Source organism: Excalfactoria chinensis, chromosome 2 (assembly GCF_039878825.1).
Source record: "Excalfactoria chinensis isolate bCotChi1 chromosome 2, bCotChi1.hap2, whole genome shotgun sequence".
Classification (NCBI taxonomy): Eukaryota; Metazoa; Chordata; class Aves; order Galliformes; family Phasianidae; genus Excalfactoria; species Excalfactoria chinensis.
In genome coordinates, this window is record NC_092826.1 from 26,561,729 (window position 1) to 26,587,121 (window position 25,393).

Below are 25,393 nucleotides of genomic sequence, written 5' to 3' on the forward strand. Positions count from 1 at the left end.
ATTGAGCCACTGAATAGGCCAAAATAACTAAAAATAATGGATTAAGTGAAGATGTTTAGCTCAAAAAACCCATTGGAATTTGGTGATTTCTCTTTTCACTCATCTAAAAAAGAAAACACACAAATTCACAAGGGAATTGGCTGATCACAAATTGTTACTGATGTTATTTCTGATTACAGATATAACATGTGGCGTGATCCTGAGAGGCATATATTCATGGCAGCCCACAGAGACTCGAGTCCCTTAGCCGCACTTAGCAAAATGCACAGAGATGCCCACATTTCACATGCAAATTCTGTTTCTGTGAGACTTAAAGTTACAGTACTTTTGAAAGACGTGCAGTAAATATTTGTTATGGCGAAACAAAAGCCCTGTTTGAAGAGAACTGCTAGTCAGGGGTTGCAGTAGCAGTTATCTGCAACTGCAGCCACTTTGAGCTTTTGGTTTTTATTTAAAAGGCTTAATTGGAAGTTTTTATTACTCCCAATTAAGCTTTTTAATTAAAAAGAAAGTTGAAAGAGGCTAGAGGCAACTATTGCTGAAACTCATATCTATACAGACTCTGAGGGGGAAAAAATGGAGTTTTGTAAAACTGCAACTGTCAACCAGCTGCAGTTCTCAGTAACGCTTACTGCTGATCCCATTTACCTTGCCACTGGCACACTTCAAATGCAGATACACATATCTAATTGGAAAAACAGGCTTTCTGCTTTAAATAATAATACAAGCATATGAATCCTGCTTCATTCTTGCAAGGGAGACACTGAGTAAGAAATTCTACCTACTCCCCCAGTTCCACTTTGTTTATTCCATAAGCAATTTGAGCCCAGTAGATGTTCTCCAGGACCAGGGTACATTCACCATACCACAAACATAACAGCTTTCCAGTAGATATGGGGCTTTCTGCATGCTTCTCTCTCCAGTCCTATACACGAACAGACAGAGAGTGCGTGGGGAGCCATATCTACAGAAAGGTAGGTAACATGTTTGGAAACAGGGGCTCTCCTGACCCTTCCTTACAGAAGCCAATCAGTATTTTTGGCTTGAAATTTATTCTATCTTCAACCTCAACTATTTCAACTTCAACCTCAGTTATTCAGTGTAGTCTTTAATGCTTTACTTAGATTGAGGAAAAAGAGCGGATTTAAGAAAGAGCAAGAACTATTATTGAAATCTGCAACATTCAGATAGTAAAGCAGAGACTAAGAAACTATTGTGTATTCTGGCAGCTGGGGTGTTTTTTTTAAGATAATAAAGATCTTAGACCAAATCCCAACAACTTCAGTCTCCCATTTCAGCACTGTTGACAGCTCAACCTGTGGCCCGAAATTTGAGAAACTTTTGAATCTGAGGTCTTGTCTTAGCCTGCAGAGATACAGTGGTGGTAAGTAATCATTCTCAGCTTACAATTCTACACTCTTTCTTCTGGGTTTGGGTCATGGAGCAATGCATTCTCAGAAAGAAAAAAAGCTAATATTCCAATAAACAAGGATGATCGGAACAGCCCTTGGAATTTATTCTATTGTTCCTAGAGAATGTTTGGTGAAAATAAAAGAATTTATTTGTATTTTAATATATACATTATCAACATGTGGCCTATATAGACTCTGAGATCTTAGAGAACCAGTTTTGAAAATAGATTTAGGTATCTTTCCCAGATATACATCTTCACGGAGCTGGTTTTTACCCCACCTTTGCCTTAAGTAAAATCTTCATTGTGAATTGCCCTTGGACAATAGATATACTCTGCATAGGTCTTAGAGAATAAAGTTGTAGAAAGGGATAAAGACTACTATTGTATGCATTTTTTTAAGCAGTTAAAGAGTGAAAAGTAAAGGTACTTTCCAACCTGCAAGCTGAAACATTTTTCTCAGAGCAAGAGGAACTTTTAATTCCATGGGAAATGAAGGATCCATGAAAGGCTGATTTTCCCTTGTAATAATACCCATTTTGAGCTGAAACTGGAAAGTGAAGTGAGGGAGCGATTGGACCTCTACCATTTTTTCTTAGAATGACATAAAACAAAGATTTTGGGATGTTTGCTGCCCAAACATTGCTTGATATTTTTAATAGAAGTTATAAATCATTCTGGGTAAATTTGGAAATACATAATAAAATCATCCGAGTATATTAATCTTTAAACTTTTATGTCTTTTGTGTTCTGTATCATTCCATCTCTTCAAAATTTAATATTTGCCTGTTTGTACATCAAGGTCATTAGCAAGTAGCTTACTAATTTAAAAGGAATATTCTTCAGAGACATTACATCTGAGGACCTTGGATTAAATTATAATGCTTCAGTATTAAAAATCTTAGTACTGATCTTAACTGCGCCAGGGAAATGTGATTAACCCCATACAACACAGATACCAAAAGTTTGTACTGAACATATATTGTTGGTTTGTTTGTTTGTCTTTCCCTCTGTCTGTTTCATAAGCTAGAATGCTTCAGAATGGCCAACACAAGTGGTTCCTTCTAGGCAATGAACTGCAATGCCAGGAAGAGCACAACTGAAACCTCCCCAGCTGTGACTTCCAAATGATGGTGAATGAATGTTGCAAGGTCACCATAAGAGAAGGCAGCCACAACTAAGCATTTTCATCCTGTGCTCTCTTGCTCACAAAAATAAGATCTAAGGATGAGAAAATGGGGGAATTTGGGTTAATTCTTCCAAACATCAGCACAGTTTATCTATAGGTGAGATCCATGGAGGAGAACAGTTCTGCTACTGGTCTGCTCTGGGGAGAGAGTTCTATGCTGTTTGATCTTGGAGCTATGCAGCTGTAACACTGATAATTCAGGAAAGATTAGATAATGCAACTTAGGTTAAATCCACCAATAGAAGCTACATAAAGGTGCCAGGCTTATGTAGATTCTAATCTTCTTTTAAAAGAGACCAAAACGGAGAACGTTTCTCCTTTGTTAGTGGTTTGTTAGTGGTTCATTAAGAACAAAATTTTCTTATGAAAACAACGCTGGCAATATTGCAGATACATTTACCTTGATTCATTGGTGAACACTGGGATATTTTTTCATGTTTATGGACTTGATTTTATGCATTTGTTTATGAATGTGTGTCTTAAATATAGGCTGGTAAAATTTTTATGTGAGTTATTAAATACACTGTAGCAGGAATTACAATGAGTTTATTTGTTTCCATATAGAAATGAGACTGTGTTGTATGTTCTTCAAAATGCTGCCATCACTTACTGAGAATCTGCTGTGGCCATAGTGATAACACAGGCATAAATGTTTCAAAGCCAATTTCTTTTGCTTTAAATGGGTTGTGTCATCTGGTATATACTGGTAAATGTCTTTAGCAAGTGAGAAGCGGAGGCAAATAAATCAGGTATAAATCTAAATTGGCTTTCTTTTAAGGAGAATTGCATTATTTTCTCTGAGAAACTTGGTAGAATTTCTCCTTGAAGAAGTCAGCCCTCCTGCAGGGTGTGATATGGACTGCAGAGGCAATGCCAGCATGTCTCCAGCCCCACCCAGCAGTGGCTGAAGGAATGAGCATGGATCTGACCTACATACATAACTTTGGAAAACATTCACGATGTGTCCTCAATATGGTGGGGACTGAGAGGGACAAAGAAAAAGAAAACTTATTGAAATGAGCCTCCGTTTTTTCCTTTTTCTAAGGGGTTGGCTATAAATGTCTGCCTTGCCTAATCTTTCAATCAGTCAATCTCAGTCAGGAAAGTCAGGGCACTTAAGAGCTGCTGCCGTTCCAAGTAATTACCTGAACAAAAGACCGTCTGGGATTGGACTAACTACTGGCTCATCAGTATTCAGCTGTGTTTCCAGATCATGTGTGGAGAGACCTGGTAAGTACAAGGGAAGAGATGCAAAAGGAGACAAATGAAAAGGTAAAATGCACGATATAAACATACACAATAAGAGAAAAAAATAGAGATTTATGATAGGTAGGTTTTTGATCAAAACACAGATTTCTGAAAGAATAAAAGAGATGTAAATAATAATGATGATGATGATGATAATAATAATGAAGACTGCTCTGCTTCAGCATTGAGTTTCTGCTAAAAATAAAAAATAAGGAGACAGTGGACTTTTGAATTACCAGTGACCAAACATTCAACTGGGATCTTTGAAGCCCTGAGTCAGCAGCTGTTTCAAATGATGGTGGAAACTTAATATTTGGTCTCTTGCATGGCACTAACAATCAACAAATAATTCAATGTGTTGCAGAATTTCTTTTACTTTTCCCTGAACCACCTGGAAAAGTCTTAGTTTCACTCTGATATGAGGTAGAAATACTGTAAGATAAACTCAAAAAGTGTGGTGGGATAAAAAGACTGTTTCTATCCAGCTCTATTTGGAGCTGAAGTTTAAGTCAAATTTGTGTTCAGTCAGTGGAGCTAAATGCTCCACTGAGGAAAACTCCACTGGCAGTGACATTGCTTAAAACATTTTGGTTAAGTCTGTAACCACAGCAGGGCCTGATTTTTACCAGTATGCTCAAGCAGAAACATTTTCACCAATATGGGTACAAAGAATCCTACAAAGCAATGAATTTCTTTAGGGAGACATATTATACAGGGATTCAAAAACTCTACCATTAGATCGTAGAACCTAACAAATTCTGTACACCATAGACTTTGTACCTCTTATGCTAAGCTTTATTATTATCCCTTTCTTGCATTTTTCATTGGCTTCAATTATTTTTTATTGCTTGCTTTCAGACCTACACTCCCAGCAGACCAGTTCCTAAACTCCTTAGTGATTTTAATACAACAAAAGCCATCAGCACAAACAACAGTAATTGGAAGAATTGCTTGCAGTCCCAGCCTATGGGCTAAGTATTGATTGAAGATGGAGTAAGAGCTCATGCTCATTCACTAGCTAGAAGTTTATCTTCCCAGGAGAAGGAAGCTGTTTTCTGCATGGACATTATGCAGAAGCTCATGGACTGAAAGAAAACAAAAATAGCTCTATCTGATATTATCCATATATTGCATTTCCTGAAATATTAAATATTTCCTGTGAATGAAAACAAAGATCTAGACAATAAAGAAAGAAACAAATGGTGACTACTGAACTGAAGAGAAAAAGAACTCCTTCAGTAAAATAAGGATCCTACATCACAGGCTGGGGAAATTTTATTTAAAAAGGAAATTTGTATTCCACCCACAATAGCAATTCCCTTTGATGATGACAGACATAAGCAAGCTTGAATGCATGAAGCCCTTCTGCCCTGGAATGCCACGGGACATTTGCAAAGGCTGGATCACAAGATAAAACCACAAAAATGTGAAGAATTACCATTTTCTCCAAACTACCCATAGAATGCAACTGAACCTCATGCCAGGAGGTTCAAGAGGAACCAAGAGGAAGTAGGCCAAGAGAGCAAGAACTCTTCATACTTCGATTTGCCTTCAGACTGGTTTTCTGTTCTGGGAAGTACAACCTTCATATGATGCCAGACTCCAGCTTTCCTGATCTTTCCTCCACCTTTATCATCTCTCATGGTACAACCTAAGCAGACTTTAAGTCTGAATGTCCAAAAGTCAGTCGAATTCTTCTGAAGAGAGGAAGCTGAGTAGAACCAATGTGCAGAACAGGAGATTATCTGTCCATAATCAGTAACATGAAACTTGCCTTCGGCAGTTTTACCACTTGTGTATTGCTGGTGGTTATGACAACAGATATTTTTGCACATATTTATAGCATTACTCAATATACAAAGAGGTGAATGAATATTCTTTAAGATACATAAAGGTGGGTTCCTCATAAGAAAGCAATATTTCCTTAGGACTGTGGCTATAAATAATCACCATAAGATAAAGAGGAGCAATGACAGTGACCTGCAGCCCCTCTTACAGCACTTAGTACAAAGTAAAACAGAAAGGATGCTGGCAGCTAAGTGAAAACTGACAGCAGCCCTTGGTCAAAAAGCAGACAGATGAGGTTGAGGGACAGCATGGACAAAATCTACTATTTATAGCTGCAAAACAGGAACTGTACTCGAAATCACTTGTGTCCTCAGGAAAACACCACTCCAAACACCTTTCCCTTTCTTTGGTGACTGTGTTTTATTGCAGCTACAGAAATGAGTAATTTACTTGGAAAATCAAAAATCTTACTATATCTCTAAATAAAGACTGAGAGCCACATATTTTAATATGCAACATTGTCTCAATCTGTGGGTCTTGGGATTGTACTAGATTATATTACTTTAGCACCCAAAACAAGAGATCACCAGTCTCAGATGCCAGCAATAAGTGCTACCCAAAACACAAGCACCGTCAATGCTTCCCATCAGACTTTGGAAATACAGGGTGGGGGGAGGCTGCACACTTCTCTCCCGTTATAGACTGTGCATGTCCATAAAATGATTATATACTTGCTGAAAGCCGAAAAGATTTCTGCTGGCTGTTGAGTTACTTTGATACTGTTGTTAAAACCTCCTTAATTGAGGAGGCCTCAAATGGACCAGAACTGACTATAACTCTCAGCTGGTATGCATGTGCATTGGCATGGAGGGCATTTAGTTATCTCTTCATAATATTCTGACAGCTTCTAATGCAGTTTAGGTTTCTTCTTTTCACATTGACATGCACATTACTTTTCCTGTCTTCATTTTAATTCCTTCCAAAAATTAATGCCATGAAGTGTTTAGGAAGATCCACTGGTATCTTGAGCTTGGGTTTGCATTTCAGAAACGACCCTGATTTGCAAGAAGCAGTAATACAGGACATGAAGCAGGAAAATCATTCTTCTCATAATAGCAGGTGAATATCACAAGAGGCAGAACAAATATAGGAGAGACTACTGCAACGGCAATCAGAGCAAAACAGACAGGGATGTGTATTCTGAATCACGGAGAGAATAAACAATGCAAACATATACTGTGTTCAGTACTGTGAACAAATTACAGGATTCAGGATTTGGAGGACTGTAGAATAGGCTGAGACTGTAAAGTAAGGCAAACATTCACAACCAGAAAGCACTGGGATAAAAAAATATACCATCTCCATCTTGATTTGTCCTGTAGAAATGAAGAGTTAATTGTTTCCTTAGAGTCAGACAATGCAACCATTGGAAATGTAGATATGACCTCCTGCCCCTACTCCACCCCAGGGAATTATCGATCTGTACCAGTTGAGGCATATTCCGTGGTAAAACTGTGTCAGTTGGGAAATCTTTAGCTTTGAAGGGCTGCGTTATTTTCACCCTTGCTGGCACAGAGGGTTCCAAATAATTTCAATAATTGCTGCAGTGAGCAGATGGTAGAAATATTCCATTAAAAGTGTTCCAAATATAGCTTAATTCTGTAAGGGGAAGGAGAGAAGGAGAGAAAAAGTTCAAAAGAAATCTGGCACCACCGTCATCATCAAATACAACATTATTAATAATTAGTGGTAGCAATAGCAATAATAACAACAACAATATATCCTGAATGGAAACTAAATTGGAACAAAAGGTTGCCAGAACTGCTTTTTTGGGCTGTTGTGCTCTGAAGGTAAGAGTAAGGTAAGTAACCTCCACGTAAGAGTAGTCTGGTTTGCAGCACTGTTTTTCAGAATACCACTACAGCTGGACATCAACAGTCTGGTGCCACATTTTATTATTTCTGGCTTTGGTAAGGGCACTTAATCAAAGGGATCTCATGGGTTTCCCAACTCTGTTTTATTTTTGTACATCACTATTGTCCCTGCTGGACGCTTGGGTGCCTCTCGAAGAAGAGAATTACTTCTCTCTTGCAATGCAGTAACCTTCTCATTCAACGCCTTGCCCCAGGGCAAGGACCCATGAAACTCAGGGTTGCTCATCTTTACACTCCTCTTTTTCCAATGGTGAAATGATGTGCCCTGAAATGTTTGGGAATCCTAGACAGATCACAAAGCAGAAATGGGTCATGGAGTCAGTGCTATAAAGTAATAAATCACCAAAGCTGTAATTCTCAGGTGGAACTTTGCTTTTCTAAAATCAGAGAACTGAAATTGAATGAACCTTGCTGAAAGCCTTTCTCCAGTGTTGCCATGGGTGCTCATCAATTATATTCGTCAGATTAACAAACGATGGTGAAAGAGCAGAAGAACTCAGGTCTGAGAAGGACACCAGAAATAGGTGATAGAAATATGCTCCATGTTGAGAACTAGTTTGGTTAAATTATTTATAAACTACTAATGATTAATATGAATATTTTTCTGCTACTCTAAAAAGTAAATACATCTTTTAAAAAAGAGAGAAAGTGAGAGAAAGAAAATAAGAGCACAAATCAGATCCAAAGGAAATTGACAGTAGATAAAATAGATGACATTTTACAAAAGTAAAAGTCAACAAACAAAGCTTTGTACAAAGAACTGAAGATGGAGACAAAAGGTTTCAAAAAGCTTGAAAGAGAGCACACACAAGCACGTATTTTGGAGGTCACCTCAGCTCCTGGTTTTACTACCCTATCATATACCAAAAAATTCTATTTAAATAACAGTACAATTTTCAGGGCAACATGTTTTGGATGCTTTAAAGGCAATAATAGGAATAAATGTACATACATTTAGAGGAAAATAATAACCAGTAAATCAGAACTGATGCCAACTTTGTCAGAAGCCATTTGAATCTTCTACTTATATCCACAAAATGTTAAGTCCCACTCACAGCTTTTCACTCAGACATGCAAATTACAGCATCCACAGAAGCAAACCTGCCTTCTCTGCATCAGTTTCTCTTCAGAAATAATAGTTTCACACTTGTAGCTTTTTCATTTCTGTACACAACTGGTATTGCACACAGCATCATTTTAGAAACTTTGCACTAGAAAAGTCATGCATATCCATTACTGCAGTGCATACTCAATGCCATCTCTTGCCACAAGAAGGCTTCAAAGAGCCACTGCCTGATCACAGATACACACACACACAAACAGCAGAAAACAAACAAACCACAACAAAAACAAAAAAGGGGGGGGGAGGGGAACGCTAAAAAATCCAAGATTTTTCTGCATTTTTTAACACTGAAGAAGGCTCGAAGAAGATCAAACACTTCAACTACTGCAACGTGCTTCACTGGAAGTATTTCTAATCGAATCAAACATGAGCAGAATAAAATTACCTGAAGTGTAATGAAGTCTGTGATCATGACTGCCAGATTCCAGTGAGTGGTCTGACACAGATTCTCTGTGTTCTCTTTTGTAAATCTCAGCGCTAAGTGAAGGAGTAGCTCAGTTAGAAAAAAAAAAAAAAAAAAAAAAAAAAAAAAAAAAAATGTGGAAGATGGTAATAATTTAAAGTACTGACATTTCACAAAGAAAGAATATATTCTTACAGCACCAAACATGTAAGTGTAAGACCGCAGAAGAAGGGAACACCTGAATATGAAATAGTGGGGCAACAGGACTGGAAGACATGACCACCACTGTGGTTTGTAGTGGCAAAGCTGGGATGGTTTGGTAGTAGTGCCCACCAGAACCAGCTGGAAAGGTGTAACACATTAAGAAGCCCTCTGGTGCACCTACAGAATCAGAAGGTATAAGCTGGCTTGCTGGTAGTTTATAGCCTTCCCTCTAAAGCAGTGACTTCTGTATGTAGCACAAACAAAGGAAGAAAAGATGACAAGCAGAAAAAAAGGAGGAAACAGGACTGTAAATCTGTAAATGTCCCTCACAGAGTGAGCCCAGACAGCCAACTGCAAAAACACAGCGACTTCCATAATGACTCCAGCATTTGTTTGTACAAGTACTCGGATTTATTACTGGCACCAGAGTCAGGCATCCCAGTCACAGGCACTAAAGGGAGGCATTCTGATACGCATTTGTGGAGCTAATTTTAACAGTGCACTGCCTGGGCTGAGCTCTTCTTGCCATGCATTGCCACCTGCAGGAGATCTGTTCAGCAAGGCTCAGCAGCTGCCCTCCTCGCTGCTCTCTGCAATCAGAAAGCACTTAAAAACCAAGACGTCAAAAGCACATACGTTTCTCTGCCTATATATGTGTGCTGTACTGCTGAGGGAAGCCTGGACAGCAACCAGTGCTGTTACCTTCCACTCTAAAAATATTTCCACCCAGGGCAAATGGTCTTGGTCAGTACAGCTTCTGTCTGTGAAACTGCTGCAGTTGATGAAGTCTCAGGCAAAGTTAGGTAAAGAAACCCTTTTGTCAGTTAAAATTGTCATATTCACTTGATTTGAAATAGAGGTCGAGACATATTTGAAGGCAATAATGCATAAGTTTTCAAAAAGCGTAATTCTCCAGGATGACTTCATTAACCCCACCAATCAGCTTCATTGTCACCTGGAAGTAGCAGAAACCTTTTCCATGCTTTCTAAAGAAAGCGGAATGAAGAACTAGTGAATACAGAACTGTAATTGCTGCCATATCGTGTAGAATCCTGGCCCTATGGATTACCAAAGCAAAGACTGCAGTGATCCATATCCTGATACATCCACAGTTTGGGCACAATGACTATGTAAGATTTTTGATTGTTCATTTGTTTGTTTTCCCCTAAATGAAGCTTTATGAATGTCAAGGGCAACATCAAACATTGCACAAAGCAGTGACAACAGTTTCACACACCACTTTCTGCATACGTGCTGAATGAAAGCAGCAGCTGTCCCCTTACAAGGAGGGGGAACTCCCTGCACATATTCTCCAGAGAACTGCCGTTTTCTGCTAAGTATGGTTAACTCCTGGAAACAGAATGAGGTTTGACACAATCTGTTCAAACGAGGAAGTTGAGCTTCAGGTAGGAGACCTGAGACACACTCAACTGAGCTGAACAAGTCATGAATTCTGTACTGCACAGAACAGCCTCTCTTGTAGAGACTGGAGGAGGCACAGGAGCCTGGAGCAGAGCTGCTTGGTGTGCTGTGCTTGAACATCCACTGCTACCAACTGCAACTGGCAAAAAACAATCAAGCAAAAGAAGACCAGGCAGCCATAAGCTGCACTGGAGCCACTTATGCAATGCTTATGCAGATAAGGCAAATGTAAATCTGGGATGCACGGCTGTAAGTGCTGTTCATCAAACACAGGTGGTAATTTAGAAAATTAAGTTCAGGAGAAATCAACAAGACTGATAAACACAGTATATGAGGAGAGAGTATCAAGCAATGGGATTGATTAGCCTAGGTTCAAACAGAGAGGAAGCATAATAAGGGTACATGAAATATTGTCATAAACATGGCAGCGATTAATTGTGTTCTGTGCACCCACTTTATAGAAGAAATTGGCAACATCAGTAAAAAAGAAGACTTAGGTGAGGTGTAGGGAAAATCTGACAGTTGATAGGGAGCATTATGTCCTGAAAGTTATAAAATCCTTCAGAGGTTCTAAGAACAAATGAAGCACAGTTTGGACTCTAGCCATTTGAACAATATATGGCCAGCTCTAGAGATTCAACAATATAATAAATTTCTCTTGCTGTTTATTGTCATATTTTATTTATTTGCCATATTTACTATTTGTTATCATATTATTATATTCATTTAGTCATTGGTAAACTGAAAAGCCATGACCCTATTGCAGAGTGCTTTAAGTCCCTTCCACATTTCATAAAGGTAAAGCTCATTCCACAACTTCCAGTTTATAGGAAGTTTTTATACTTGTTCACAAGATGAAACCTTGGGCCTCTGAAGGAACCAATCTAGGAACCACAATTCACCATGATGAATTCTGAATTGTGTCCAGTAACTCATGGATGTCTTCTTTGTTAATCATAATAAATTCCACCTGACTACAGAAAATGTGCCACACGTTAAAATCATTAAATCCAGCAGATTGTGCTATTTGGAGGGCTCAGACATCAGACTTCAGACTACTGGAAAGGGATTTATCTTAAAAGGAACTACTATATTCCATAAGAACTGTCATAATAAGGGACAGAGAAATAACACCAAAGATGGTTATTCGAGAAAACGATTAGCAAAAGATGAATAACTGAAATAAGTATGAATTCTGAGTCAAAAATACAGTCTGATTCAAACTAGCACTTTTTTGAAAGCAGGAATCCATTTTTACTGACTTTAATAATGACAAGTCACACATGTAGTCTAAACAAGTTATATAAACTACTACCTGCAATTACAAAGCTAACAGATAGGTATTTCAAGGCACCAGTTTATCTGACCATCAATAGTTACATTTTAAGTAATTTATTACTATACCAAGATAAGACATCCTGGAAAGGCCTATGTTCTTCCTCAAGTTACAGAAGTACCAAAACGATAGGGGTTCCAGCTCATCCCTGCTCCTATACAGACTGTTGGTTGAAACAATTTTTGTGTCTTTGCTTCTTAGACATTAACAATAGTGTGGAGCATTTAGACAGACTGGTGGGTAATCACTGTCCCTTCAGGAGCATCGCAGCCTATTCACTGCTGTCCCACAGGACTTGGCATTCAGAAAATGGAAGATGCATTTCTGATTTACAAACTGATTATCTAGTGCCTGAAGTAGTAGTGCATACTTAAGCATCTTAGTGCCACTTGAGGTATTCTTGAGTATCTGACAAATACCCACAGATCTGGTACATATTTCACAAGACCTCTGTGAGACCCATTCCCTCCTGGAGGCTACTAGAAAGATCCCCAGGGAGAGCTCAGATGGCCCTAGATGTTCATTCATAAGGAAAAGAATAAAGCCCAAGGGCACTAAATTTGATCTTCAGCCTTCTCATCTTATCCACCAGTCTAAAAATTTGCAAACCGTAAGAGGAGATGGTGACATAAATAATGCTGTATTTCCTTGTTAAATCTGATAGAGTGGGAACAGATTCTCTTGCTTTGGGTAAAAATACACGTTCTGAATGACAAAATACAATACAACATGGACCTCCTTCTGTGAAGCCTCTTGAGAATAATAATGTGATTGCTTTTCACTTATTATTATAAATAGGTTATTACAAAGCCCTGAATTCTCTAACCTCTAGCACTATCACTCCACAAGGAAAATAATAACCCAGTGGTAAATTATGTTATTTTTACAAATAGTGTGAGAAATTGCAGATAACCAGAAAGGTTAATCCCTGCTTCAGCTGCTGTGCTATAAATCTATGTGTATAAATCTGAAGGTAAACGTGGGGCAAAACAACGGAATAGAACCCTTGCCTTATATATACAATACACAATCAAGTGAAAGTTTGCCTCTTACTTTGCTATAGCACTGTAATTTCTCATGAAAAGGACTGGAAATTAACAGTAGTTGGAAAATGACATCTAAAAAGAATGGAGTTTTTCCAGCCTTCTGGCATGTTCAACTTGGGTGCAAAAGCCTTGGGAAAGAAAGGAAAAAGCCATCAAAGGGTTACTAAAATATTCAATCTCCTATACACCTAAACAGCCCTCTTGTCTGTGGAACTGCAGCACTAGGAAAGGAAGCAACAGAAAACAAGTATAGTATTTTTTGTTCCTCCCTGCTGCTAGTGTTATTCTCGTGACACCAGACACTGCATAATATGACATTTCAAATGTATGGCACTGTGACAATGATGTACGAGGAAACATTTACAGAGTCTGGCATAAGAAGTGAAGCTAATACTGAAAAGCAAATGATTCCCTTAGATTGGCTGCTGTTTCCCAGTTTGCAGGGTAAATATTCAGTGCAACAGTCAAACTCAGGAACAAAAATTGATAGCTTTCAAACAATGATTGTAGATATTTACAGCCTCCCTTCTAACTACCTGTTTTCTGCCAGCACCAATCTCATCTTGCTGCAAGCATGTCTGGCTGTATGCTCATACATGGCTAAAAATATTCATGTGATAGGAATTCATTAGATTCATTATGTAAATAAATGATATTCTTTAAAATTTCAAAGGGAAGAAATTGAAAAACCACACTGCAGAAAACAGCCCATGGAGTTCATTTAGAAAAGATTCCCAAAAAATGAGAATTAATAGTGTAGTGCTCCTAGTGTAAAGTGCGTGGTCTTCTTCTGGACGTCTTCTAAAACAATTCGTGAAAGGAAAATTAACAAACATACAGGTTTTTTTCTGATAGACTCTTTTCTCTCTTTGGTCTCCCCTCTTCCTCAGACACCATCTTCTGTTCATTTAGGGGACATCCTCACACTCGGTTTGCCTTAAGCTCAATCATCTTAAGAGCATTTTTCTGAAGGTCAACAGAAGACAAAAGGCATTTATCAGCATGAAGGGAAGAGGAATAATCTGTGCAGGTGCCAAGAAGGAATCAGGAATAAACCTATCAGGCCTTGGGTGGCAGAAACAGGGCAGAGAAAAGAGAAGCATCACTCTCATCAACTCATCATTTGATTATTTTATATTGACAGAACGGTTTACAGAAAAATTATGAAACCACCAGTGGTACAGTCAATTACATCATTGCTAATATGAGTACGAGGAATGATTTGGTCTATATTTTCAAGTGAATAGCTAAAATAGATAGCTCTATTGCCAAGGTTAGGTTCCAAATGTGTCATTCCCAAATCTGTTTTCTAAAAGGATGAGACAAAACCAGTGGCGCACGGTGGAAGAACTGCCGCTTGCAGCACCGGAGGCCCGGGTTTGAATCCCCCCTGTGGTGCAAGTGGTAGAAGTGCCGCGCTGCTACACAGAGGGCTTGAATCCTGGGTGTTGGACTCAATGATCTCTAAGGTCCCTTCCAACTTGCACGATACTATGATACTATGAAAACCACGACTCCCAGTACAGCTAGATTAACTTTTGGCAGGTGATAAAATACCTCTAATTTCCATGGAGTGCACGTGACTCAGTACCACTATGACCCATTGCTACTACTACGCAGTTAGAAAGTGTTCATAAAGGCTATGCTAGCAAACAAGATATTCCTAGGACAAGATTCAAGTGTCAATATATCTCCAGTCTTTTGAGTCTAAAGATCCAGTTGTTCAATGTTGTTATGTGGTTTTGAGAAGCTTTTGTTCATGTATAGCTCCAGGCAGACTTCCCCAAGAGAAGTTCCAAAAGGAAGGACTGCATACTCTATTCCTATTTTGGTCAATCCCAAACTAAGAAAATATTTAAGTTTCTGATCTATTATTAATTCATATTACCCTCCACTCTATTAAGTATTTCCTTAGTTTGAATATATATATATATATATATATATAAGTAAAGCACTGCAATAAAGTTTTCTAGACATTCAGATCTACCATCAAATATCAAATTAAGTCTTGAAATTTAATAACAAATAAAATAATCTTTCCTCCAAGTTTTTATGTCCTTTTGTAAGCTCTTTAATGTCTTAATTTATATTTTCAGTAACTGTTAAAGAGCTCACTACCTGATCTGTTCATTCCATATTGACAATAACATTGTTTATTTCTAAATTAGAAATCAGAAGGAAATTAAATCTCAACCACACATTTCTACTTCTAAAAGTGGAACCATATTGTAAAACCTTGTTTTTGGGTAGAGCTGAAGAAAGGAATTGGTTTAGATTCCAGAAAGGAACACAGCCACTTCACCTGGTCCCTTGTTGAAATGACTTTTGTTTTCCTTCTGTAAACTGATCAATAAATATCAATATGCATTAGAAAAAATAGATACATTTGTCTATAAGCATTTTCTCACTAAGTTGACAGCCCTTTCTTTAGAATCCTCTATGAGCTATATTGAACTATATTGAGCTGTGTTTTGTCAAGAGCTGTGCCCTCCTGGTCAATTCCAGCTCAGCATCTTGGGACTGACAGTCTTTTGAGATAATCAAGAGAAGCAGATGAATAATTGTATTTATATATGGTTTTGCTTTGATTTGGTTTGGTTTTTTTGCAGCTTGACAGAGAATATTTGTTACTGAAAAATACAAGTGTAATGAGAGTGAAAATCAAAATTTGCTTTCCTTTGCTGTTTTATGCTGTCTTTTTGGATCTCATAACTCATCAGACTAAAAAGTGTATCCCAGATAGACAAGAATAACAAGAAATACAGTTAATTATGTGCTTATCTGGACAATTTGGACCAAACAGTTAATGACACAATTACATTTTTTACACTGTTATACAGGAAAATGCTTTATAAATGCTGCCACCTGATGTGTGACAGTCCACACAGCAGTCCTGTCTATAGCCAAGTACTACAGTGTTCAGTCTGCCAGTTGTGTTGCCCAATTGCTGAGTCATCAACAGCCTGGGTGTGACTGAACGATTTCACAGTCTTCTGGGAGTACAAAGAATGAGATGGAAAAAAAGGATTTTCTCAAGATACAGAGAGGATAAGTTTGAAGAGAGCACAAATATGGACAAAGATCCTCCCATGACAAGAAAGGGAGCAGTTCTGCAAGCAGACATTGCTCAAAAACTTCTTCAAGAGAAATTTCTGCAGCATGCACCTTGAAAATTAGGTGAAGAAGAGAAAGGGTAACTTTCAGCACTGACTAAGTGGAAACCCCCATATCTGCAACAACAAAAACAACAAAAAGAATACTAAGGGGAGAAAAGAACAACCACTAAAATAAAGCAGAAGAGAAAATACATCATATGCAACATGTACCTGAAGGACATCTACAGGGAAGCTGGGGAAAGACTTTTTATAAGGGCATATAGAGACAGGACAAGGAGAACTTGAAAAAAGATTTGTGTAATATGCAGAAAAAATGTCAAGAAGTATTGGGAAAAAAAGCTATGCTCAGTCTCGCAGGACGACAATTCACCATTTACCTTTTGTAGCCATCAAAATCAGTTACATTCATTACCCATTATGATAAGGCCTTTTATTTTTCCTCTTCTGGTGAATAAAGCGCTGGATTACCCATATCACTCAGCCATCTCACTAAGTGCTGCTGCTGACCAAAACAATCATTAAAAGTCTATCTGTGAGGAATTCCAGATATTTAAATATATGGAAGCTGTCACTGCTAATAATAGAGATTTATATCCCATTTTTATAGGGACGTGTACAAATTCAGCATTGAAAGTCAATACCAAATGCAAAATATATGCTTAAATAATGCTCACGGTTTAAGAGTCCTGTCTTAACAGACAGACATTTAGCAATTTCCATGGGCAGAGCCCATGAAAATGTGAAAAGAAATTACCATACCAGGGCTTTATCTATCTCTTCTAGATTTTGATGGCCTCATGTTCCACATGAATTGGATTTTGATTGGATTGATAGCAGAATGCTGTTCAAAACATTAAGCCAATTACTTACAATCATTTTTTCTCTAGGTTCACTTTTTTCTGATCATTTTTTTTTCATTTGGTCTATTTATCCAACAGAAACAAAATGTAACCAGTACATCAAGCTTTTCACCAGGCTGCTGAATGTAACTAGTTTGATGCTACCTGTGTATTGAAGTGTCCCAATTACAAAATCTACTTAAAATAAATAGTAATGACTCAAGCAAACTGTAGTCCTGCCATAATTAAACTATATACTCTAACAGTGTCTCATGGAAGGTGTCCCTGCCTACAGCAGGGGGGTTGGAACTAGATGATCTCAAAGGTCCCTTCCAACTCAAACCACCTTATGATTTTATGTTATACTGAGATTTTCTTATTACACAATTTGGCATGCAACTTGAGAATAAGTCACTTTACGTGGCCCAGCTACTTTAGAACTGTACTGAAGAATCGTCCAAGCTAATCTATAAGAAGTGTTTCCTATAGTTTATCTGCTGTTTATATATGGAGTTATATCTTTTCAGAATCAGGGACAGTGAGGTTAGTTCAGTCATTAAGTTACACTGCCAACAAATTTAATCCATCTAGAAGTTTCATAGCTACTGAATGTGTAATTGATTATTTCTTCTCTTTTTGATCAAAAGTTATTTATTAATTATGTGTTTAAGCTTTGATTAACATAGCCTAGATACACATCAACAAATTCAAAGTTTTTCAATTGTCTGTCAGTTTTGTTTCTCTAGCAGGTTTTAAGCAGAGCAGAAGAAAAGCCACTGATATACACACCAGACTTAAGAACTGAAATACCTGCACAAGCAATGACTGCGGCAGGTTTTCAAGAGTGTGATAGTAGCCAGCCAACTGAATTTCAAGATCTGATGAAATGAGAGCTAACAAAGTTACCCTGATTTCAGTACCTAGATAATATCACACCAGTTTAGTTCTTAATTGTTCCTACTTATTTTCCTCCTTAAGGCAGATGTTTGACAAATGTTTCAGTATCTGAAGGAGAGCGACAGGAAAGAAGGGTACAGACTATTTAGCAGGGTCTGTGGTAACAGAACAAAGGAAAATTGTTTCAAGCTCAAAGAGGGTAGATTTAGGTTGGATATGAGGAAAAAATATTTTACAGTGAGGGTGGTGAGGAAGTGGTACAAGTTGGCCAGAGATGTGGTTGATGCCCCACCTCTGGAGACTTTTAAGGTGATGTTGGATCAGGCCCTGGGCAACCTGATCTAGCTGTGGTGTTCCTGTTCATTGCAGGGGAGCTGGCCTAGATGGCCTTCAGACGTCCCTTCCAGCTGCAAGGATTCTATGATTCTATGAAATTCCATACACATATTCAGAGTGTATAAGTATTAGAAATCCAGGTCACATCCAGAAATATCGAAACATGATTATCCATGTGAAACAGCCTTAATAATAGATTAGGAAAAGGTAGTTTCTGTTTAGTCCGAAAACTAATATAAGCTAATATTTTTTTCCTAATATGCTAAAAAATACAAGACGTTCCAGAATAAAATTAAATGTTGATTATTTGCTTTGCCCAGCACATGAAATAGAGCTCTGCTGCCACTCACATCACAGTGCAGCAGCTGAATTCAGGGTTTGGTTACTACACTAGAAATGGGTAGTTCACATTTTCTTAATATTTAAATGTTTGAGTAACATCAATAAATAAATCAAATGATCCACCCATTAGCTTGGCAACTGGTACAAGATCAGACCATAAAGGCGGGTTGTATCCCCACACATTGAAACTTGATTCTTGAAACTAGATTTAGTCCTAAGAATGCAAAAAATTAAGCTGTTTTTTTTTTCACTTTGTCCTTCAGACAGCTTAAGGTCAGGCAGCAGAAATGTAGATTTCAGTCAATTACCAGGCTTCTTTACTGAAGTTCAGCAATTGTCCATTTAGCACAATTCAAGCATAACTCAATTTCCACTCAGATTTTGTCACTCTTTATTTCAGTGATGTCAAGTAAAGGACTCCATCATATGAGGCAGCAGAATCTTTCTCAACACAATCCACACACTTTGTCTGAAGACAAAAAGAACATAAACTGTCAAGCCATGAATACATCTCAGCTTTCAATTCACATAACAGAGACTGTAACAATAGCTGAACATATCGAAATAACTGCAATGTTAAGGAATTGACCTTTATTTAATATCTTTTCATCTTGTATTATGCTACTGAATATCTTGTGCAATTTCAGATGAAGATTCACATAATTGTTCTACAGATATGAAAGAAAATCTACACAACTGCCTTTGGTTATTGTTAGCGAGCTGCTTGCACACAGCATGCCGTCACTGCCAAAGTGAGCTGTGGCTGGTCTTACAGAGAAAAGATGCTCTGCAAGAATCTCTGTCTGTGTCTGCAAGACACTTCTAAGTGAGTAGCAATTTTAATTCTGAGCATACTGACAGACTTACAGAAGATAAAATGACTTGTACAAAAGCCAAGACTAAAGCAATTATTCCTGTCAAAATCTGTTAAATATAATTAGAAGTTCAGATGAAATAAAAATACAGTGTGACATAGGGATGATAATACTCACTTTCCTGTTCTCCAGCATGTTTTTCCTGCCCTCTGGGATCTACCTCTCCTTCCTTAATGCTGTTGTTCTTCCTAGGATTTACCGAATATCCACTCAGTCTAGTAAAAAGTGTTTGAAAATGTTCCATTTGGTAGCTGAAGGCAGCTCCAACCTGGCCTATACACACTCAGTTACTTTAGGAGAAACCAGGCTGACACGTGACCATGTGTCACCTCAGTTCTGCTGTCTCACTCTGTCACAGCCAGTTCATGTACCAAACTCGGGAACAATGAAGAACTCCTGAGTAAATCAGCCCAGACATGATCTGTAGGAGTATTTCAAACCATTAATATGTCCAGCTCCTAAGACAACCTTAACGTTGACTTTAATCAAGCTTTTAAGGAAAAATGCACATCTTTGCAATAATGAACTTGAATCTACAAAATAATGATCAACAAAAAGTCCTGTTTTCCTTTTTCCTTTTAATTCCTTGGCAATGGGAATAAAAATGTTTGTAAGAGACTCAGTCTCAAGATTAAGTCAACACTTCAGTAATATTCTTCACAATAGATACGGTGACAGAATCAGCATGCATTGCATGCGTTATAATTATGCCAGACTTCTTGAGTGAAAAGTTATAATGGCTCCTTCTGATTCATAAGCACATTAACCAGAAATAAAATACTAATGTGTGTGTGTGTGTGTGTGTGTGTGTTTGTGTGTGCGTGTATTCTTTGTGAACTGCTGCTATTTACTCTGAAGTGAAATAAGAAAGCACTTGTTACATATGTAGATTAGTTTAGAAGTCATACCAAGGAAAGGAACACAGTGCAGTCCCTAGGTAACTCTCCATAAAACATGCCCTGCAAGCTCAATCAAGTCAAGGTCTAGTTTTAGCTACGCACGGATTGCACCAGATAGATCCAAACAATTATTTGGCTGAACTCAGGCTTTGTAGGATATTTGAGATTATCTTTTCCTTAAATGGTCAAAGAAATACTAAATATTGTTCCCACATAAGATCTTCTTATGTGTAAAGCTTTACACTAGGTAGTTCAAATCGTCTCACTAGGATCATGTCTCTTGCTATTCCCTAAACAGCAAATTCTCAAACACGTTACTTGGATGCTGAAAGATGTACCTCGCCAAACTTTAGCTGTCTAGGAGATAAGCATCAGGTTCAAAGTAATCATCAATACTTCTATGCAGTTAATATGAAAGATAGACACCTCCAGAATGCGATTCATCTCATCTATTCCAGGATAAGATAAAGCATCCGCAGGCACCTGTCTCTCTGCTTTTGAGTCAATCTATTTCACCAGTTCAGAACTGACAGCTAACTTTCCAACACTTCCAGTTAAATGAGATGAATCCCACCTAAGGTGGCACCTAATTACCAAGAAAACTCATAGCATGCTCAGATGCTTCTGGAGCTTGCTTGGCTTTCCCTTCTGTAGAAATCAGAGCAATAGGATGCAATGGGGAAGCAGAGCTGTGCACTCCAGGGTCACAGTCTGATTAAGAGTCAGGATGCAGCCTAAGACAGCACCTTGATAAGATTAGTAATGGCAGCTTACAGCTGTACAAACTCGCACTGCTGGAGATGTGCACACTCATCAAGGTGTGGTACTGCAGGGAATCCCAGGGGCTCCTTCGAACAAGCTTGTCTAGAACCTAGATAGCTTCCTTGACCCAGCCCCATGTATCAGCCTCTCATCACAGCTAACTAGCTACTTTAATTCAGCACATGATCCTTGTTATGTGCAAGCTACATGGTTCATAGCCAGCTTGGCTATATCCTCATTTTTGACATACCCAGAATGCCTGGGAACTCACACAGACTTTACTAGTTTTCAATTTGCAAGCTGCCTCTGCAAAACAAATAATATAAGGCTCAGAGGAGACAAGGGAGAAGACTTGTACGAAGACAAGCCTTGAGCTACAATAGACAGAGTACCAAGCCACAGCAAACAAAAATATGTAGGTAGCCAGCAACACATACAGCTCCTACTCAGCTGCACAATGCCAGCCTGCTCACAAGCTAGGTGAAACGTATGAAAGTGAGATGGGAAGCAACTGTTCCTTTCTACTCCTGCCAAGCTGTGAATACTGAAGTGGCTGAAGAATAGGCCCAGAGTTACCGAAATTTATTTGTCCCATGGTGCACTTACTGATTTCTCCCAAAAAGCATTGTAAATAATAACATCAGCTAATGGTTCATCCAAAAGTCAGTGGTGAGCAAAGCCTGACCCGTCACACATGAGAGTTTGACTGCTCAGAGCTGGAGGACTGTATTTTAACTCTGTAAAAACACCATCTGCCTGCAGCCACCTCAGCACCTTTATTTTATCCTTTGCTCCTGAGATTAAAGCAGCAGGTAAGCTGCTGAAAATAATGTTTCTTCTTTGCTGCATTTTGTTTGCTTTCCTTTCCTTGAATCTGTGGCCTCAACTCAACCATGCACAGGAGAGCACTGGCCTTGGCCTCCCTGCAGGATCAAGGCCTGAGAGAACTGCAAATTCACACCAAGCCTTTCAGGTGCTTTTTCACATTACATAACTTGAAATATTGGTCTTAAAATAAGACATGAACACTAGGCTCACGCCTCTGCCACGGCAGCACTTTGAAATGACAGCAGCTGCACCCAGAACAAGCTGCAAATAGCTGAAAGCCTCAGCGGGACGTCGCGCAAAGAAGAATTTCCAGGCTGTATGCCTTTCCCACAAATCTTCACCTTTTTCTTCTGTACATTGTTTGAGAGTGATACACAGTCTTTCTGTACGTCTACTATCTCCAAGTGACATTATTACCATAAAATCATTAGCAGCAAAGGCATAGTCATTCACGAGACTTATGACTCATGTTTTGTACTGAAAGTCAATGGTACAATGACTTTTTGGGGGGTAATAATGGGCAGATATTATCATGATGTGTTACTGAGCTTTGATATACACACTCTGGCAGTATCTGGGGGCAAGGAGCTGCTTAATACAGCTAGAGCATATAAGGCCAAATGCTCTACTTCCTAAGGGTTGAGCATGGTCTGCAAAAATGAGCTCTCCATTCCCCTTTGCCTGGCAACTCCCCAGGCAAAAGGCACTGTCATCAGAAACAAGCCCTCAGCACTACCTTTCCAAAAATCTCCAAAGCAGTGATAAGAACCGACAGGAGCACAGAGCTTCTGTTGGTCTCCAGCTGGTAAAGAAACAACTGTAAATCGGTAAAATGCTTATCCAACTTTCTGATCTTTGTACAGTGCCAGCACTAGCTGGTGTATGTGAGCAAATCAGACCTTTTCCCTTTCACCATGACAGAAGAGAATCTGTACCAGAAGTATATGGTCCTCCTTCTACCAGGTACAGTAACAAAATTTAGTACAGTTAGATGCGGGATTCTAATGGTTCACTGAAGTCATATCAGTAAAATTAATTGAAGTTTGAAGGTTGTATTCTTAAGATGATTGATATGATAGATAAAAAAAAGAACCAGAATGGCTCTGTGGGCTTCTGAACAGAGAAATTCTACAAATAAATACTAAAATTTTCCTTATCCACTCTAACAGTACTTATATTAGTCCACTCAATAACATTCACTCCTGACAATGCATGACTTTAGTTAAATATACCTTGCTGAAGCCTGACAGAGCCCAGTGAAACCCCAAGCATTTATTTAGTACATATAAGAAAGGATTCTACAGTATCTTAGCATCTTGTTGATTCTCAGCAAGGACACAAAATCGAGTCTTTGAATAGAATCACCTTTTCCCAAAACAGCTCAGAAAATAAGTGGCACACATGTTTTCATCTGCACTCAAAACTGAATCAAGTAGTCTGTAGGGACCACATATCCTTTCACCTACCCTTTCACCTAAAACAAAACACTTTCTAAATGGTGAAAATGTACACAAGTCTGGGAAAAAAAAAATAAAAATAAAAAATATAAAAAAAAAAAGAAAAAGGCATGAAGACATAAATTCAGGCTCTGAGAGAGAAACACTTGTTTTTAATTTATGAGTAAGCACACAGTAATTTCTCTGCCTTGTTTTAAATGTCTGGTGGAAGCAGACATCACAGTCGGTACCACATCTTGGTCTCATGGGGCATAAGGAGAGAACAGCTTGATGTACAAATAGAAGTGCAGTTAGAGTTACTTACATCGAGCTTTAGTTTTTAGTAGCACGGAAGAATCAATCATACACAATTTAACAGGAAAAGAAACATCAGTTAGCACAGATGAAACATGGTGCAACTAGAAAGAAATGCTAGGAAGCTTCAGCACCTTTCTAACCAATTGGGGTGAGACTGGGAGGAGATGGTTCTCAGTAAGATGGATAGAAATCACAGAATTACAGAATCACAGAATGACCCGGGTTGGAAGGGACCTCAAGGATCATGAAGCTTCAACCCCCCTGCCTGGCAGGGCCACCAAACTTCCATGTTTACTAGATCAGATTGTCCAGGGCCCCATCCAACCTGGCCTTGAACACCTCCATGGATGGGGCGTCCACAACATCCTTGGGCAGCCTGTTCCAGGACCTCACCACTCTCCTAGTAAAGAACTTCCCCCTAACATCCAACCTAAATCTTCCCTCTTTCAACTTAAAACCATTTCCCCTTGTCCTGCTATTATCTGCCCTTTCAAAGAGTTTACTCCCCTCCTGATTATAGGTACCCTTCAGGTACTGAAAGCTGCAATGAGGTCACCCCGCGGAGCCTTCTTTTCTTCAGGATGAACAAGCGCAGCTCCCTCATCCTGTCCTCATAGGGCAGGTGCTCCAGCCCCCTGGCCATCCTCGTGGCCCTCCTCTGGACCCTCTCCAACAGCTCTGTATTCTTCTTGTACTGAGGATTCCTTGTGCATTTTCTTGCAGAAGAATGCCAGAGTAGAACCAGTTCCTATTCAACACACACAGCCCTAGAAGCAACCGCTCGGCTGCACCACCTATAACTCGGGTTTTTTTTAAATGCAAATACTAATAATTTTTTTCAGAAAGGATACGTGTTTTTTTACAGTCTCTTCCCTGTATAACTAATACATTTGCAGATTTTTTTTAATTCTGTTCTATTCAGATAATTCTAATCCTTGCTGTTCTCATATGGCTCCTACCAATTATACATTAAGGAAAAATATATTGCCATCAACTTGTTTAAAGCTTATCAATTTATTTATAATAAAATTATATGCATGCTAGCTCCTCAACATTCAGGAGGAATGCCTGGGAGCAAGCATTTTGTTTATACACAATGTGATTAAAACCAGACATACTGCAACTGCTCATAGGTGACGAGACAACTAAAACAATCTCCAGCTCCCCTATGTGTACTGGAGGGAGAAAGGGGATTGAAAATGCCAAATGAGTTCCAGGCTTAAAAATGAAATGATGTGAGCCATTCAGATCTAGTGTAAATGTCACTGAATGTTAAGCTAAACAAATAGATAATCTTCCTTCCAGGAAAAAGAAAAGTTTAAAATTAATGTCCAAGCATGGGATTAATTCAATAATATTACAGTCTAGCATCTCTTCCACCAACATCCCTCAAAAACAGCCCAGTTCTGCAAAAGATCAAATGTACTCCTTTAATATTGATTACCAATAATTCCAATAATGTATGCCAGGACTGATTCTAGAGGTGATATTTATACCACGTTTTGCAATAAGGAAGTGATCATACTCAACAGAGATTCAAAATATTTTCCATTTCATTGGTGAATACAGAGAAAGTCTCTTTTCAGCACTGCTTTTTCAAACACAGTGAGAATTTTAGCTAAGCAGTAGTATTCTGACAAC